This window comes from Panthera uncia (assembly GCF_023721935.1).
Source record: "Panthera uncia isolate 11264 chromosome E2 unlocalized genomic scaffold, Puncia_PCG_1.0 HiC_scaffold_20, whole genome shotgun sequence".
NCBI lineage: Eukaryota > Metazoa > Chordata > Mammalia > Carnivora > Felidae > Panthera > Panthera uncia.
Window position 1 is genome coordinate 13,812,534 of NW_026057589.1, and position 14,240 is coordinate 13,826,773.

Sequence of the window (14,240 nt, forward strand, 5' to 3'; positions counted from 1 at the left end):
CGACAAGGATGGAAAGAGGATGGGGAAAATATTACATATAACCGCTAAACATAAGGTTGGGGTAGAACTGTTAATATCAGATCAAGTAGACTTTAAGACAGTATTGCTAGAGATAAAGGGTAATAATGATAAAGGGTTGATTTAGGAAGACAAACATGTATGTGCCTAATAACGGTGCTTCAAAATGGAGAAAGCAGGGCACCTGGGTGGCTCAGTCACTTAAGCCTCGGACTCTTGATTTGAGCTCAGGTCATGATCTTGAGGTTTGTGGGTTCAAGCCTCGTGACAGCAGGGGTTCTGCTTGGGATCCTTGCTCGCTCTCTCTCTGCCTCTTCCCTGCTCACGTGTTCACTCTCTCAAAGTAAGTAAACTTAAAAAAAAGAATGGGCGAAGCAAATATTGACATTTAAAGGAAGAAAAGACAAATCACAAGCACAGTTGAAGATTTTAACACCTCTCAGCAACTGACAGAATTCAACAAAAATTCAATAAAGACCTAGAAAATATGAGTAACACTTAACCACTTTGATCTAATTGACTTTGATGGAACACTTTACCAACAGCTACAGAATATACATTCTTTTCAAGTGCATGTAGCACTTTTACTAAAATAGGCATATGCCTGGCCATACAACTCTTAGAGCATTTAAAAGGATTGAAAGCATACAGTGTGTTCCCTGACCACAACAAAGTTAAATGAAAACCAGTAACAAGATAAATGTAGCATAAGCACCTGACGATTGGTTTATTTTTTGTTATAACACCAGTACCTGACTTAAGCTTTTCATTGCTGAAGCATCCACTTGAAAGATAGCTGTTTCATTTTTTTTAAGTTTTATTTATTTTGAGAGGGGGTGGGTGAGAGAGAGAGAGAGAGAGAGCGCGCACGCATGCACGCGTGGGCACATGCAGAACGGGGTGGAGGTGGGGGCAGAGAGAGAGAATCCCAACCAGGTTCTGTGCCATCAGCACGAGCTGGAGCCTGCTGTGGGGCTCGACCCATGAACCATGAGACCATGACCTGAGCCAAAAATCAATTGTCAGACGTACAACTGACGGTGCCACCCAGGCACCCCCAACATAGCTATTTCAAATGAACACACTGCCAGCACAAGTGAGTAAAGAACCAAGCTGCTCCCGTCCCCATCCCGCAAAAGTTTCCTTTATTTTAGAGAAATCTGTTTAACCTCGGTAACTATTTGGCTCCTTGTTTTTCCCTTTGCACACTTTAATTCCTGTCCTGTGTTTTAAATTCACCAATAAAGTGTGAACTCACAAAACCCTAGGCCCCCACCCTTAACCCCAGTAGAAGCCGAACCCCGGTCTGCTTACTCATGCCTCTCTCCCAACTTCACTGTATGGCCCCAGGCATGCCTTGTACCCTCCAGAACCCAGAAGTAATAAATCTTGGGATTTTCCCCCGGTTTCCTGTTATAGATTGTAAGAACCCCAAGGACTGGTTCAGCCACAACACGGTTTCCAAAAGGGGAGAGGTCTGTGGGGGGCTCACTGGGCCAGCTGAGTGCCCCCAGGTATTTCCGGCTGATAGCGGCACTATCCACAGGCTGAGACCAAAACAGTTGGCATAGTGGGCAGGACTACACAATTGTCCTTGCACTTAATGGAGAGCAATGCCCTTTAGCTGCACCTGGTTTACCGACTGACTAACCCAAGCGGTAACCATCTGGGAAAGGAACGCTAATTGCTAGAGGCCATGCTGCCTGTGCTGCTGGTGACTGCCGCTCTCACTGCTGCCTGCAGCATCCATCCCAGAATGTCACCGCTGCCGTAGTCATTCAGCATCTTCCCAGACCAGCGGGGTCAAGGCCATATTGTCTAACAAGATGGGACCAGTAGATGAAAAGGCCTTGATTATTAATGTACAGTGAGGGTCCTCCGTGCCCAGAGGCCTGGGGATTGGACCCCAGGACCGTTGTGACACCCAAGTGGAGTGTGGTCCATGTTTTGGACCAAAGACACGAGGAAAGGACGTTCTCGTAAAGAGGACAGGAGCCCTCTGCCTGTGACCACCTGGCCGTGGCTTGTGCCTGGACTGTGCGTCCTAGTAGCCTTGCCATCGAAACCAGTGGCACCACGAAAGGGAAATGCAGTAGAGGACCATGGTCTGTGTGTCACTGCTTTACTCGCTGCTGTCGTTCTGTGTCCACTGACCCAATGGGATATCATGGGTCCAATCCCTGGTGTGATGTTGCTTAAAGAAAAAAAACAGACAAATACAACTATCCCAAACATCTGCAGCCAGCATCTCCTAAAATCCCTGAGAGGGTCTATCAGCTCCTTGGTAAATGCAAAACCTCGGCATTTCCTGGGCTCCTGGGCGTTGCTCAGTGCCACGGCACACTCACTGCCCAGGCTCTGGTACTAACACTCTCAGGTCTGGGGACTTTTCCCAAAGACCTGTGAGCGTTGCACTCACGGAGGCAGACCCCAATCCCAGAGTTCCTGGGAAGGGAAGTGGCTGCGCAGGAACATCATCACACGTTTTTCTGGTTACAACACAAGATTAAGGAATCAGGAGAAAAATCACAAAATGGAAACAGATTGGAAACTATACCTTAACTGAAATTCAAGCCTTTAAGATTTTGTGCATCAAAAAAGAGAAGGGACTGATTGGCTATCACAGGTTTGGGGGCTGGGCTCTGCATTATTGCTCTCGGCAGCTAAAAGGCACTAACTGGCCGGTATCTCCTGAGACCACACACTCCATAACATGCTCAAATACATTCCGGGCTTTATGCTCCTTTCCTCCCAGATGCTACAGATTATGAGGCCCCACCCTCTGCGTTCACCTGCTGGGGGGCAGAATCGAGAAACATACCTCACAAGGCCCCCCTGCTGCCAAAGGAAAATCTGCCAGGGTTGAGACCTGGAGTGGTGAGGAAGAGGGAGAAGGGAAGGCGAAGGCCTCGAGAGCCTCCGATTCCTACCAGGGCCTTCCCTCTCCTCAGTTGGCCATTTATTGCACGGGGCTGTGCCCACCTTCCATCACTCTACCACAGTGAGGACAGGTAAGGCCCACAGTGATTGGGAAACATTAATGAAGCCCATCTCCCGGTGTACAGAGTCGGTATGCTCCACGGGTGGGAAGGTTTTGGACCTGATCACACCGCGTGTGTGGGAAAGGCAGTGGGAATCACCAACAAGTGATTCTCAGACACCAGGTGGGCGCCCTAAAATTCAGCTTAATTCTGATGCTATCCACTTAGACATCCCATCAGATTCCACAGGTTAAGGGTTCAGTCCTAAACCCCTTTTGGGGTTTTATGAAGCTTCATTCTATTGGCACAGTTGATTAACGAATTGACAATTGGTGACTCAACTCAATCTCCAGCCTCTCTCCCCTCCCCAAAGGTCAGTGGGTGGGACTGAAGGTTCCAACCCGCTAGTCCCCTGGTTGGCTCCACTGGCAACCACCCCCATCCTTAGATAGTTCCAAAAGTCATCTCATTAACGTAACAAAAGACACCTTTGTATTATCCCTCTTATCACTTAGGAAATTCCAAGGTTTTAGCAGCTCTGTGCCAGAAATGGGGACAAAGACCAAATATACATCTATTATAAATCACAACATCACAGACCACCACCACCCCATTCTCAAACATGGGTCCCTTATAGCAAAACAATCTTAAAAGTTACTGGCATCTTACTAGGATGCCATTCAGCCATTGATAACTATCCAGTCAATCATCTCCTGTAAAAAGGTCTCCTATGGTGATGCCACTCAGATTTGCAAGCCATCATTCAATCTTGCCAGGTTCCCAAAGCAGTTGTCGTCTCAACAACACATGACTTCACCCTTTCATGCATCTGGTACAGTCCAGCTAAGAGACCGTATCACCTCTTGCTCTGAGCCTCTTTCGAGATGTTCGTGTAACATGGGATTTCCCTCATTACATAACCCATTTATTCAATCCTTTACCCGTAGCTACTATTTTTCCTTCTCTCCATTTGAACCCAAACTTTTCCCCCTTTGGAAGAGACGTTCTATTTGGCCACTGTGCTGGCCTAGATTACAGATTTCCAAACAGGATGTTGTCCATTCATCTTGAAACTGCCACCCATAAACCAAACAGCCCTTTGTTTTCCAGACAAGAGCCATTCCTAGGACACCATCCACATGACAGTTGGTTCCGGTGGCTCCTCAGGTGGCTCCAAAGGCGGTCCTAGAGGAAAGGAGGCTCCCTGTGTTCCCTGGCAGCATACCCCTATATGAACCATTTCCACGTTATTCTGGAACTCTTCTGGGCACAGCCTTCCTTATTAGAGTGTCTCTGTGACATCACCCAAGACATTACAAGTATCTCAGGTTTCATGATTATTTTATGTCCTTCCATCATCAAGGCGGTCTCATTAGTGCCCAGTAGCAGGTGTGTCCCTCAAATGGTGTGGACTGGCCAGCAAGATGTGCTATCTGGGAATCTTCTGGTCCAAAATCCCAACAGCTGGGAGGCTGTCGTGAGCACTCTGTAAAAGCACCAACACAAGCTGTGTCTTTCCACAATGTCCGATTCATTCAATCGTGATTCATTCACAAATGATTCATTTATGATTCATTCAATCATAAAGCAAGGTTAATGTAATTGTAAAGCAGTTTCAAGATTCCAAATTCAATGACGTCTCACTACGCATCTCACTTGGCTTCATATGTGCCACAAAAGCCAAGTACAATAATACAAAGTCACACAACAAAGATATGACAAGGGGTAAGAAGTTAACGTGAAGTCTGTTTGTGACCTTGTAGAATGGTCTGGTCTGGGTCAGCTCTCAACCCTTACTGCGTGTTCTGTTCACTGCAGAGCAGCTCTCTTACGTTCAGAGATCATTCGGGCAGAGTCTTTGTGGCAGTTGCCTTGCTAATCCACTCAGAGATGAAGTGGTCAGCGTCTGGCGAGTCTGACAGCTGGCTGCAGTTTTCCCTTTTTCAAGGAGTTTCGTCAGTCTTGGGGCTTTTCAAGTCTTTCCTGGTTCTAGTGATCATCAGCTCCTGGCTCTTTTAGGTTCTTGTAGCCTTACGGATCATCAGTCCTTAGTCCTGCCTGTCTGCGCTGGTTCTGATGACACCTGGTCTTAGCTACAATATCCTAGGGCTGCTCACATCACTGCTTGACATGAGTGACTCCATCTTGCTCTCTACAGAGGTGCACACGAGCTTTTGCCACAAGCCCCAGTCTGTGTGAGTACAGGTGGCAGACATCCCACAGTCACCAGTGAGTGGGGGGTCACAAGGCTCCAAAGGCACTGAGAGCTGCCCTACCACGTTTTGTAATTCATACATGGCCTCCTTTTGTTCAGGTCCCCACTCAAAAATACAGCTTTGGGTGGTCGTAGAAATGGGAGTCAGCAAAACTCTCAGATGTGGCACATGCATTCTCCAAAATCCAAATACACCAACCAAACACTACCTTCTTGTTTGGTCTTAGGGACGGGTAGTGACAATTAATTTCTAGTCATTTGTGTGATATCCCAGGTTCCTGTCCAGGTTATTTCTGAGAATTTCACCGCTTGAGTAGGGCCCTTAGACCTTTGCTGGATTTATTATCCGGGCCTAATGGTCACGTGCATCACTAGCACATTCCAATCAGTTCCAGCCTGGTCCTCGTCTCTCCAATCTTTCATGTCATTAATGTAGCATATTATTACACTTGAGACCCGCATCAAGTTCAAATCCCTTCTGACCACATTATCACAGTAGCCGGTGAGTTCAGAATAAACCACGGCAGCACCATAAACGTACACTGGGGTCCTTCCCACATGAAAGCAGACTGCAGTGGGCTCCTTTCCGAGATGAAGAGAAGAAAGCATTTCCAAGATCAACCACGGAGGACCAGACTCCTTCAGCCCGTTTATTTCCCATATGGCTGGAGCCACATCGGAGCTGCTGAGGCTACGAGCAGCACACCTTTATCCACCCCTCCGTGGTTTACTGTCTGTCTCCATGAGCCATCGTGGCTTCCACAGGCCACGTGTCTACGGTGCTGAGAATTCGTTGCTACCAGCAGTCCAGCGTGTCATTAGCCAAAGTGGTAGTCTCGTCCTGTCTACCTGGTATTCTATACTGTGTTCAGTTAACCACCTGTGTGGGCCTCAGGCAGTTCTAGTGCTTTCTGTTGGGTATCTCCAGTTAACGCTGGCCTGCAGGTGGGCTCACAGGCCTCTGCCTTACAGTATAAGCCAGGAGAAGCAGTCCCCAAGGTAAACATAATATCCAACCCAATACATTCAGGTAAACAGGATGCCAACAGCTTGGCATATAGTTGAAAAAAAAACAATCCAACTTTCCTGAGCACCTGGGTGGCTCAGCGGGTTGAGCATCCAGCTCTTGATTTTGGCTCAGGTCATGATCTCATGGTTTCTGAGTTTGAGCCCTGCATCTGGCTGTGCTGATGGTGCCAAGCCTGCTTGGGATTCTCTCTTTCCCTCTCTCTCTCTCTCTCTGCCACTACCCTATGTGCATGTTCTCTTGCTCTCTCTCTCTCTCTCTCTCTCTAAAATAAACATTTTTTAAAAATCCAAGTTTTCACCCAAACTTTCACCTCAATTCCATCTAACGCTGCATCTCTGTAGCCTCCCCATCTAAACTCAGCCGTCATTAAGACCTCACCAACAGGTTTTGGAATCACAGTGCATGGGCTCCTGCATTAAGGAGTCCCAGAGGGGCGCCTGGATAGCTGTTGTTGGAGTGTTCGACTCTTGATCTCGGCTCAGGATGTGATCTTGTGGTTCATGGGATCAAGCTCCTCTTGAGGCTCTGCCCTGACAGCTCAGAGCCTGCTTGGAATTCTCTCTCCCTCTCTCTCTGCCCCTCCCCTGCTTGTGCTCTCTCTCCCTCAAAATAAATAGACTTAAAAAAAAAAAAACAAAGAAAAAAAGGAGTCCCAGCAAAGGCTCTTGTCCCCACCCTACCCCAAAAAGTTCAACAAAGCTTCTTGAACTGCTGTTCAGTTTTTTTAATTTTTTAAGTTTATTTATTTTGAGAGAAAGAGCAAGCAAGCAAGGAAGGGGCAGAGAGAGAGGGAGAAAGAGAATCCCAAGCAGGCTCTGGGCCTCCAGCAGAGCCGGACGTGCGGCTTGAAGCGAACTCATGAACTGTGAGATCATGATCTGAGCCAAAAATCAAAGAGTTGGACACTCAACCGACTGAGCCATGCAGGCCTTCCTGTTGTTCAGTTTTGTAATAGCAAAGTTACATGCGCAAAAGCAGCCCCCTTAATCGCAGCATTTACTCTAATCTGGGTAACGGGCACATTCAGTGGCTGAACATCCTGGTTATCGTAAAGCCAGGCCTTGCATACAAAGCACATGAGCAGCTTCCTCTGGGGTGTCCATGGGGTATTTATGAGGGGAGTGAGCAGTCCCCCTTCTCAGGATAAACACACTTTACAAGGGGTCTCATCCAGTCCACCAAGCTGCTGTTCCCTCAACAATCACCTCTTGTGCATCTGGATCGGGTGTGGCATCTCAGTTCAGCCCAATTCTGACACTCTCTGCCTGGAGATGGCATCAGATTCCTATTGCAGGAGACCGAGAAGACATGACCACCTACTGACCCACAAGCTAGACCCCTACAGGCAGAAGTTCCTTACCCTCCCCTGCCCTTGGATGCCTATTCCCCGTTACTCTACTAGGAGCCACTTGAAGGGTGCAGCCTTGAGGGGTTAATGGATTTTGAGGCCGTCTAGACAGTATACATGACTGAACCCCACTCAAGCCTCTATATAGAATTTTAAGATTCTGGTGGGCGGGTGTGGAGATCTCTTTGTCCAAGACAAGCCTTCATTTAAGTTCCCTTGCTTGTGAAGCCTGCCACCTACGAGTCTGCAGGGGTCAGCCTCATTTTTCAGTCTCTCCTTCCCTCTGTGTATGGAGGCCAGTTTCAGATTTCACCCAGAGAATTCCTGACGTTGGAAACCAGCAGGTCCATAGTTGAAGGGTTTGGTCCCAAAGACTGCATATTCACCCCACCCCCATTTCGGATACCAGCCTCAAGCTCAGGATCTTATCTGTGTTTCTGACTGAATGGCCATCAATCAGACCTCTTCCTTGTGTTCAGTGGATTTGCTAGAGAAGCTCACAGAATTCAAGGAACCCATTTACTCACCAGGGTACCATTTTATTATAAAAAGGTGTGACTGAGGAAGAGCCAGAAGGAAGAAATGCAGAGGGCAAGGGGCGCAAAGAATCCATGCTCTCGGGGGGGCCCCGTTCTTCCTGAATCTTAACATGCTCACCAACTGGGAAGCTCTCCAAGCCTTGTTCTTCTGGGTTTTTATGGAGGCTTCATTCCAAAGGCATGATTGATTAAATCACTGCCTGCTGGTGACTGAACTCCAGCTCCAGCTCCTCTCCCCTCCCCAGAGGTCAGGGGGTGTGACAGAAAGTTCCAACCATCTAATCACCTGGTTGGCTCCACTGGTAGCCCAGCCCCATCTTTAAAAATCCTTCATGGCACAAAAACAGACACAAAGAACAATGGAACAGAATAGAGAACCCAGAAATGGACCCACAGGCGTATGGCCAATGAATCTTTGACAAAACAGGAAAGAATATCCAATGGAATAAAGACAGTCTCTTCAGCAAGTGGTGATGGGAAAACTGGAGAGGGACATCTAGAAGAATGAACGTGGACGACTTTCTTACACCATACACAAAAATAAACTCAAAATGGATGAAAGACCTCAATGTGAGCCATCAAAATCCTTGAGGAGAAAGCAGGCGAAAACCTCTTTGATCTTGCCCACAGCAACTTCTTACTCAACACGTCCCAGAGTAAAAGGAAACAAAAGCAAAAATGAACTAGTGGGACCTCATCAAGATAAAAAGCTTCTGCACAGCAAAGGGAACAATAAGCAAAACTAAAAGGCAACTGATGGAATGGGTGAAGATATTTGCAAATATCAGATAAAGGGTTAAGTATCCAAAATCTATAAAGAACTTATCAAACTCAACACCCAAAAAACAAATAATCCAGTGAAGAAATGTGCAAAAGACATGAATAGACACTTCTACAAGGAAGACATCCAGAGGGCCAACCAACACATGAAAAAATGCTCAACGTGACTCATTATCAGGGAAATACACATCAAAACCACCACGAGATACCACCTCACACCTGTCAGAATGGCTAACGTGAACAACTCAGGCAACCACAGATGTTGGCGAGGATGCAAAGAGGATCTCTTTTGCATTGCTGGTGCAAATGCAAGCTGGTGCAGCCACTCTGGAAAACGCTATGGAGGTTCCTCAAAAAATTAAAAATAGAACTACCCTACGACCCAGCCATTGCACTAGTAGGTATTTATCCAAGGGATACAGGTATGCTGTTCCGAAGGGACACATGCACACCAATGTTTACAGCAGCACTGTCAACAACAGCCAAAGTACGCAGAGAGCCCAAATGTCCATCTCTGGATGAATGGATAAAGATGTGGTATATATATAATGGAGTAATACTCAGCAATCAAAAAGAATGAAATCTTGCCATTTGCAAGTACATGGATGGAACTAGAGGATATTATGCTAAGCGAAATTAGTCAGAGAAAGACAAATATCATATGACTTCATTCATATGAGGACTTTAAGACACAGAACAGATGAACATAAGGGAAGGGAAGCAAAAATAATATAAAAACAGGGAGGGGGACAAAACAGAAGAGACTCATAAATATGGAGAACAGAGGGTTGCTGGAGGAGTTGTGGGAGGGGGGATGGGCTAAATGGGTAAGGGGCACTAAGGAATCTCCTCCTGAAATCACTGTGGCACTATATATTAACTAATTTGGATATAAATTTTAAAAATAAAATTAAAAAAATAATAAATTAAAAAAATAAAAATAATAAAAGTGGAAAAAAATAAAGTAAAAATAAAATAAAAATCCTTCAATGAGTTCCACAAGTCACCTTATTAACCTACCAGAAGACACCCCTAGAGCTCTCACCACTTAGGACATTCCAAAGGTTTCAAGGGCTGTGCCAGCAACAGGGACAAAGACCAGCTACGCATTAATTATAAGTCACAGTATCACAACGGGTTTATCACTCACATGACCACAGTGACCCAAATGACCCCTTTTTCATTTCCAACCCTGAAGAGGCTCGCCTGACCCGTAGTCAGGATTTTTTTTTTGGAGGGCCTCCCCTTCATTACAGGGCATTACTACTACGTTTTACTGGGACTGCCAAAATCACCCACGAAGCACTAGAAGGCACTAACGTGGTTACTAGACATGCAGGAGATCCCCCCAACCCGCGCCCAGACGCCCAGATACTTCAACGCAAGCCCCTCCACTCCTGCTACACTGGAAGGGTCTCCACTCTGACAAATTTCCTTCAACAGAAAAGGTTTCCGGCTCCTTCCCCAGTAATCCCTGGTCTAACTTTGCCCATTATGATAACACAAAGGTAAACCTTTCTTGGGAGTTTTGGAAACTCGGGGTTCCTGGCGGCTTGCTCTCTGGACAGCTGTTCTCTCAGCACCAGGTCCTAAAACTAGCATTCTCTCGGCTAAGGTCCCCATCTGCTGCCCACCCTCTTACACACAGCTCCCCTGTGACCTTGAGCCTGTCCCCACCACGCCCCTGCCCCTTTGCCTAACCTCCAGGACTGCCAGTCACTTAAGCACCTACCCTAGGATTTCCTAGGAAATAGGCAGCTCCCCAGGGCTTGTCCCACCTCCCAGAGATCATCGCCCCTATACCACTCTAGTGCTCCACAGAGACAATAAAAATGCACGGTTCGTTTTGGCCCTATTAGGCACCAGGGTCCAAGTCGATGCCATTCCAGGAAATCCCTCTAAATTCCCCCAAAGGGAAGTCCTACCTACAAGGCATTGCCAGGAAAACAATCAAAGGTGCACAAACCCAATCAGATGTAACTATTAGGACCATTGGCCTCAAACAGCCCCTGTCTCCTCCTTTCCAGACATGGATAAATTGACACCTTCATGGCACACGGACCAAGCCCAAGCTCTTGACCTTCTTTGTGGGACTCACCAAATAGATGCCATGGACTCTTCCTCACCAGGCGAGGACAGAAAACATTCCCGAATACGGAATTACACAAGCAATGAAAGCCAAGGCCCTGTCCTTAAAGATGTGATGACAGGAGGGCTGCCTGGCTGGCTCAGTTGGTAAAGCATGCAACTCTTGGTTCAGGGTGGTGAGTTCAATGAATTTGCTAGAGCAAATTGGGTATGGAGCTTAATTTAAAAAAAAAAATAATAAATAAAAGAGTCATGAAGCCCACAATCTCCCCTTTTAACAGCCCCGTTTGGCCAGTACTTAAGCCAGTCACTAATGCTGGCACCTGACCATCAACTCAGGTTCCCCTGATTAAGGCTCTGAGTCCTAAGGACATAGAAAGAACCCAAGGAGCATCACTGACATAGCTAATATGTTCTGTCTGTTCCCATCGCCAAGGAATCCCAGGCCCAATCTGGTTTCACTTTGGAAGGAACTACTTTTATGCAGTTCCCAATGGGATATTTAAACACTCTTCCAATTATGTGTGACCTCTGCCACCAGGATGTAAATACCTTATAGTAAGAGGTACGGTTTGGGCCATTCCAATGAGGACAGTCTGCTGAGGGGTCCCTCCGGGGAAGCGGTACGGCCAGATCTGCACAGCTTCACAGGCCACTTATGCCACACAGGATCCAAGGCCCCGCATCATCTGCCACATTTCTGGCATCATCTGGTCCCCTGGGGGCTGGTAAATTCCCCCGGCCATCACACATGAATTACTCACCATCAAACCACCCACTAGACTCAAACAGGCACAAAATCTATTGAGACGTTTCATGTTGTAGAAGAAACATCCTTCATCCCTCACGCCCTCCGTACACAACCACACGCGTGTCTGCCACCCTCCGCCAGAGCCAGACCCCACAGTGTCCTTGGGAAGCCACCAGCACGCAGGCCAGCATGCCTCCCCTGTAGTCCCCCCCGCTTTGTGTTGGGACTCAAGTCCTGGGCCACGCCTGACCATGCCTCCTGGAGTCTCTGGAGCAAACGTGGCCTACCTGGCTTCACACGGGGTTTTGGCCTAAGCGCCTTCCCCCAGGGGCAGCCCAATAAATGCCCCTTGAGCGCCTGCTTCTGGAATCCTACGGAGCTCTTTTAGAAACCAAGGCCCTACCCAGCCCCCACCCAGAAGGACTCCGCAAACAAGCGCCTGGACTGCCCGAGGTAGAGACGTGCCTAGAGAACATGGCAGAGCCCCTGATGCCTCCTCGGGGAAACGGGACCTCAGGAGAGGACTAAGGCCACCATCAAAGGCTGTTCCCTTGCCCTTGCCCGAGAGCCTTGAGGAAGTGCTGGCAACACCCTGCTTCCTCCTCCTCCTCCGGGTACCTGGGGACCCAAAGGCCTGCATGGACAGGGAGTGCATTCTTCACCGATGGCACCCCACCCTCGCATTCGAGCAGCTGGCTGGGAGCCACGGCACGCCGGCCTCAGGTGCCTTGCTGGCCGAGGAGGGGGCTCTGACCCAGCCCCCTGGCGGAACCTGTGGCTGTGGCCTTGCCCTTGAGGAGCCGGCAAGAGGGGGCCTTCCGCAGGCCCACACCTTCACAGACTCCTGGGCTTTTGCTAGCATATAGCAGTTCACCGAGGCTGGGAAGCAAAGGGACCGACCTCTTTTTAGGCAATGGCCCCCGCAAGAAATGTCTAAATGACACTTGCCCCCCAATTTCTGTACATCAAATGTTGCTACAAGCTACTGGCCAAATTTGTGTGTCAGAGACCTTGCTGATGGCCCCAGATGTTAAGAAATTCCACAACATTACCTAAATCTTTGAAGAGACTCCTGGGGATCCTGAGCTCACCGACCTATTTTCATGGCTGGACTCTAGGTCTGGGACAGTGGCCACGGACTAGATTGGCTTGAGCTTCCGACGGCAAGGCATCCACGTGAGAGACGGCTATCTCCAAAACACACACCGCCAGTCTGTAGATACGGGCCCCACCTGCCCCTCACCCCTCCCACCTCTGGTTTCCTTTGTTTTAGAGAGTTCTGGTTGACTTGGATAATGGACACTTCGACCTCTTTTTCCCTTCCTGGGCTTTCATTCGCGCAGTTATTTTATTTATTTTTAATTTATTCTAATTATTTTTTTTTTATTTTAGAGAGGGTAAGCAAGGAGACGAGTAGAGGGAGAGAGAGAATCTTTTTTTATTTAATTTTTATTTTTTCCTTTTTCTTGAGACAGCGTAGGGGAAGGGCAGAGAGAGAAGGAGGGAGGGAGAGAATCCCCAGCAGGCTCTGTACTCTCAGGGCAGAGCTCGTCGTGGCACCTTGAACTCATCAACTGTGAGATCATGACCTGAGCCGAAACCAAGAGTCCAATGCTTAACTGACTGGGCCACCCAGGCACCCCAAGATCGAGAATCTTAAGCAGGCTCCACCTGGCACAGAGCCCAACCTGGTGCTGGATCCCAGAACCCTGGGATCACGACCTGAGCCCAAGTCAAGAGTCACTCAACCAAACGAGCCACCCAGGCACACCCCCTGCAGTTATGTTTTCAACCCACCAATAAAGAGTGAACCTTGAAACGCCAGGCCTTTGTATCACTTCCCACTGGAGGGACCTGCCTGCTGCTGGGTTGAGCTCCCCGGGAGGAGAAGCCCGGCCCACAGAGGAACGACTCCTGCCATGTGAGCCCACAGTTTAGTTGGAGACAGTGACTCGACAGTCCAGCGGAGTACAAGTGCCCTAACAGCAGGACATCCTAGGTGCCCAGGGGGAGGGAGGACTGAGAAGGGGCGGGGGAGTGGGTACATCTAAGTCTGGCTGAGGCTACAAATCTGAGGTGCCCAGAGCGCCAGACTGTGGGAGCAACTTGGCCTGATGGTCATCGTCCTCGATTTCTTAACATTTATTTCTTTTTGAGAGAGAGACAGAGACAGAGCACAAGCAGGGGAGGGCCAGAGAGAGAGAGACACACACACACAGAATCCAAAGCAGGCTCCAGGCTCTGAGCGGTCAGCAGAGAGCCTGACAGGGGGCTCGAACTCCCAAACCGTGAGATCATGACCTGAGCCGAAGTCAGATGCTTAACTGAATGAGCCACCCAAGTGCCCCTCATCACCCTTGATTTCTTTTCATTGTACAGACCGAGCGATGCTCCTGGTAACGGTCCCTCTGTTCTGTCCCAAGGCTGCCAGCCTGAAGAAACTCTCTCCCTATCTTGGCAGGGCAGGACCCTGGAGGCCACTCGTTAGAG